Below are 6045 nucleotides of genomic sequence, written 5' to 3'. Positions count from 1 at the left end.
TATCATCTCTTATATCAATTATAGATATTTGCTTTGAATAATTTGATCTCAGCTCATGTGCTTTACAATAGTATTGATCAAGATTATGATAGCATGTCACTTCAGAAATTATCTTTGTTATCGTTTACCTACTCGAGGGCGAGTAGGAACTAAGCTTGGGGATGCTTGATACGTCTCAAATGTATCTATAATTTATTATGTTCCATGCTACTTTTATGATGATACTCACATGTTTTATACACACTTTATGTCATATTTATGCATTTTCCGGCACTAACCTATTGACAAGATGCTGAAGAGCCGATTCTTGTCAAGTCATTGTTTTTGGTTTCAGAAATCCTACAAAGGAAATATTCTCGGAATTGGACGAAATCAACGCCCAGGGTCTTATTTTTCCACGGAGCTTCCAGAAGACCGAAGGGATTACGAAGTGGGGCGACGAGGCGCCGCCACACTAGGGCCACGCGGCCTAAGGGTGGCCCGCGTCGCCCTGGCATGTGGGGCCCTCGCGCCGCCTCTAAACCTATCCTTCCGCCTACTTCAAGCCTTCATGGCGAAAACCCCAGTACCGAGAGCCACGATACGGAAAACCTTCCAGAGACGCCGCCGCCAATCCCATCTCGGGGGATTCAGGAGATCGCCTCCGGCACCCTGCCGGAGTGGGGAATCATCTCCCGGAGGACTCTTCATCGCCATGATCGCCTACGGATTGATGTGTGAGTAGTTCACCCCTGGACTATGGGTCCATAGCAGTAGCTAGATGGTTGTCTTCTCCTCATTGTGCCATCATGTTAGATCTTGTGAGCTGCCTATCATGATCAAGATCATCTATTTGTAATGCTACATGTTGTGTTTGTTGGGATCCGATGAATATGGAATACTATGTTATGTTGATTATCAATCTATCATATATGTGTTGTTTAAGATCTTGCATGCTCTCCGTTGCTAGTAAAAGCTCTAGCCAAGTTGATACTTGTAACTCCAAGAGGGAGTATTTATGCTCGATAGTGGGTTCATGCCTCCATTTAATCTGGGACAGTGACAGAAAGTTCTAAGGTTGTGGATGTGCTGTTGCCACTAGGGATAAAACATCAATGCTTTGTCTAAGGATATTTGTGTTGATTACATTATGCACCATACTTAATGCAATTGTCTGTTGTTTGCAACTTAATACTGGAAGGGGTGCGGATGCTAACCTGAAGGTGGACTTTTTATAGGCATAGATGCATGCTGGATAGCGGTCTATGTACTTTGTCGTAATGCCCAATTGAATTTCACACTACTCATCATGATATGTATGTGCATTGTTATGCCCTCTTTATTTGTCAAATGCCCAATTGTAATTTGTTCACCCAACATGCTATTTCTTATTGGAGAGACACCACTAGTGAACTGTGGACCCCGGTCCATTCTTTTACATCGAATACAATCTACTGCAAACATTGTTCTTTACTGTTCTTCGCATACAAACATCATCTTCCACACTATACATTTAATCCTTTGTTACAGCAAGCCAGTGAGATTGACAACCTCACTGTTAAGTTGGGGCAAAGTATTTGGATTGTGTTGTGCAGGTTCCACGTTGGCGCCGGAATCCCTGGTGTTGCGCCGCACTACATGATGACCCACAAGTATAGGAGGTGTATCGTAGTATTTTCGATAAATAAGAGTGTCGAACACAACGAGGAGCAGAAGGTGTTGACAAGCAGTTTCGATGAAGGATTCACTGTAAATGCTCACAGACAAGTATTCAGGGGGTTTTGATATAGCAGATGAATAAAGTACGAGTAAGTAAAATGCGAGAGTAATAATTGCAGCGAGTGGCCCAATCCTTTTTAGCACAAAGGACAAGCCGGTTTGTTTACTTATAATGACCAAACGTTCTTGAGGACACACGGGAATTTAGTCTAGTGCTTTCGCTTCATATAGCTGATTAATCTTTATTGTTTTGATAAGTGTTGTGTGGGTGAACCTATGCTAATGCACCGCCCTTCCTAGGACTAATACATACTTGTGATTATACCCCTTGCAAGCATCCGCAACTACAAGAAAGTAATTAAGATAAATCTAACCACAACCTTAAACTCTGAGATCCTGCTATCCCTCCCGCATCGATATACCAACGGGGGTTTAGGTTTCTGTCACTCCGGCAACCCCGCAATTGGCAAACGAATACAAGATGTATTACCCTAGGCCCATAAAGGTGAAGTATCATGTAGTCGACGTTCACATGACACCACTTGAAGAATAACACCACAACTTAAATATCATAACATTGAATATTACCCAACATAATTCACTAGTAACATTTAGACTTCACCCATGTCCTCAAGAACTAAACGAACTACTCACGAGACATCATATGGAACATGATCAGAGGTGATATGATGATGAATAACAATCTGAACATAAACCTTGGTTCAATAGTTTCACTCAATAGCATCAATAACAAGTAGAAATCAATACCGGGAGAGTTTCCCCTATCAAACAATCAAGATCCAACCCTAATTGTTACAGCGGTGACGAGGTGCAGCGGTGGAGATGGCGGTGATGATGATGGAGATGATGGTGATGATGATGGAGATGATGTCCAGCTCGATGACGATGATGATGGCGTCGATTTCCCCCTCCGGGAGGGAATTTCCCCGGCAGATTTCAGCCTGCCGGAGAGCTCTTTTCTCTCTGGTGTTTTCCGCCCCGCAGAGGCGGCTGTGACTCTTCGCAACTATCCTCTAGAGCTTAGGTTTTCGGGACGAAGAAGTACGCGAAGGAGAGGAGGCCAGAGGGGGCTGTGGGCCCCCTCCCCACATGGCGGCGCGGCCAGGCCTGGGCCCGCGCCGGCCTATGGGGGGGCCTATGGCGGCCCTCCTCGGCTCCTCCTTTTGGCTATCTTTGTCTTCTGGAAAAATAGGATTTTCAGTATAATTTCAGTCAATTATTGATGTTCCGAAATATTGCATTCTGACGGCGCTTTTTCCAGCAGAATCCTGACTCCGGTGCGCGATTCTCCAATAATCATGAAACATGCAAAATAGATGAAATAATATAAGTATCACCTCCAAATATGAAATATATCAATGAATAACAGTAAATTATGATATAAAATGGTGATGCAAAATGGACGTATCAACTCCCCCAAGCTTAGACTTCGCTTGTCCCCAAGCGAAACTGAACTCGGTAAACAGGACCACATGTTTATGGAGTAAAGAGTCGATAAACCAAATACGGACAAGAAGCATCATATTAATTCACACAAGACATTCTAGTGAACAACTTCCTCATATAATTCAACTTGAAACAAGTAGAAGGTAATCACAAATAAAGGTGCATAGGAAATCATAATTGGTGATGGCAAACTTCGTTCTTGGTCAGAGAACAATTAACAGATTATGTTAAAGCTTATATGGCACAACTTGCATACTCAATCATAATAATATCCTCATAATCATTGATAACTTTCAAAGCTATATTCATTCAGATAAAACTTGTACTAAACAAGGAAGAGTAGAAGGCATGATGAAGTAGATCACAATATAAATGGTTTGATCACAACAACTCAATTGCTTGCTTAAGATGGAGGAAAATAAGTTTACTGACTCAACATAAAGTAAAAGACAGGCCCTACGCAGAGGGAAGCAGGGATTAAATCATGTGCTAGAGCTTTTTCAGTTTTGAAATCATATAGAGAGCATAAAAGTAAAATTTTGAGAGGTGTTTGTTGTGGTCAACGAATGGTAGCGGGTGATACGTCCATTTTGCATCACTATTTTATATCATAATTTGTTGTTATTCATTGATATATTTCTTATTTGGAGATGATACTTATGTTATTTCATCTATTTTGCATGTTTCATGATTATTGGAGGATCACGCACCGCAGCTAGGATTCTGCTGGAAAAAGCATCGTCAGAAGGCAATATTTCAGAAGATCAACAATTGACAGAAATTATACGAAAAATCCTATTTTTCCAGAAGACGAAGGGAGCCAGAAGGGGGAGCCGAGGAGGGCCGCCATGGGCCCACCTCATAGGCCGGCGCGGGCCAAGGCCTAGCCGCGCCGCCCTGTGAGGAGGGGGCCCATAGCCCCCTCTGGCCTCCTCTCCTTCGCGTACATCTTCGCCCCGAAAACCTAAGCTCCAGAGGATAGTCGCGAAGAGTCACAGCCGCCTCTGCGGGGCGGAAAACACCAGAGAGAAAAGAGCTCTCCGGCATACTGAAATCTGCCGGGGAAATTCCCTCCCGGAGGGGGAAATCGACGCCATCGTCACCGTCATCGAGCTGGACATTGATACGTCTCCGACGTATCGATAATTTCTTATGTTCCATGCCACATTATTGATGATATCTACATGTTTTATGCATACTTTATGTCATATTTATGCATTTTACGGCACTAACCTATTAACGAGATGCCGAAGAGCCAGTTGCTGTTTTTGGTTTCAGAAATCCTAGTAAGGAAATATTCTCGGAATTGGACGAAATCAATGCTCAGGGGCCTATTTTCACACGAAGCTTCCAGAAGACCGAAGGAGTAACAAAGTGGGGCCACGAGGTGCCCAGACACCAGGGCGGCGCGGCCTGGGCCTTGGCCGCACCGGCCTGTCGTGTGGGGCCCTCGTGTGGCCCCCTGACCTATCTCCTCCGCCTACTTATAGCCTTCGTCGCAAAACCCCTAGTACCGAGAGCCACGATACGGAAAACCTTCCAGAGACGCCGCCGCCGCCAATCCCATCTCGGGGGATTCAGGAGATCGCCTCCGGCACCCTGCCGGAGAGGGGAATCATCTCCCGGAGGACTCTTCACCGCCATGGTCGCCTCCGGAGTGATGAGTGAGTAGTTCACCCCTGGACTATGGGTCCATAGCAGTAGCTAGATGGTTGTCTTCTCCTCATTATGCTTCATTGTCGGATCTTGTGAGCTGCCTAACATGATCAAGATCATCTATCTGTAATGCTATATGTTGTGTTTGTTGGGATCCGATGGATAGAGAATACTATGTTATGTTGATTATCAATCTATTACCTATGTGTTGTTTATGATCTTGCGTGCTCTCCGTTATTAGTAGAGGCTCTGGCCAAGTTTTTACTCTTAACTCCAAGAGGGAGTATTTATGCTCGATAGTGGGTTCATGCCTCCATTAAATCTGGGACGATGTGAGAAAGTTCTAAGGTTGTGGATGTGCTGTTGCCACTAGGGATAAAACATTGATGCTATGTCCGAGGATGTAGTTATTGATTACATTACGCACCATACTTAATGCAATTGTCTGTTGTTTTGAACTTAATACTGGAAGGGGTTCGGATGATAACCTGAACGTGGACTTTTTAGGCATAGATGCATGCTGGATAGCGGTCTATGTACTTTGTCGTAATGCCCAATTAAATCTCACAATACTCATCATATCATGTATGTGCATTGTCATGCCCTCTCTATTTGTCAATTGCCCAACTGTAATTTGTTCACCCAACATGCTATTTATCTTATGGGAGAGACACCACTAGTGAACTGTGGACCCCGGTCCATTCTTTTAATTGAATACAATCTACTGCAATACTTGTTCTACTGTTTTCTGCAAACAATCATCATCCACACTATACATCTAATCCTTTGTTACAGCAAGCCGGTGAGATTGACAACCTCACTGTTTCGTTGGGGCAAAGTACTTTGGTTGTGTTGTGCAGGTTCCACGTTGGCGCCGGAATCCCTGGTGTTGCGCCGCACTACATCTCGCCGCCATCAACCTTCAACGTGCTTCTTGGCTCCTACTGGTTCGATAAACCTTGGTTTCTTGCGAGGAAAACTTGCCGATGTACGCATCACACCTTCCTCTTGGGGTTCCCAACGGACGCGTGATGTACGCGTATCAAGCTCTTTTTCTGGCGCCGTTGCCGGGGAGATCAAGACACGCTGCAAGGGGAGTCTCCACAATCCAATCTCTTTACTTTGTTTTTGTCTTGCTTTATTTTATTTACTACTTTGTTTGCTGCACTAAATCAAAACACACAAAAATTAGTTGCTAGCTTTACTTTATTTGCTATCTTGTTT

This window comes from Lolium perenne, chromosome 6 (genome assembly GCF_019359855.2).
Source record: "Lolium perenne isolate Kyuss_39 chromosome 6, Kyuss_2.0, whole genome shotgun sequence".
NCBI classification, from domain to species: Eukaryota; Viridiplantae; Streptophyta; class Magnoliopsida; order Poales; family Poaceae; genus Lolium; species Lolium perenne.
This window is presented reverse-complemented; position numbering follows the sequence as displayed.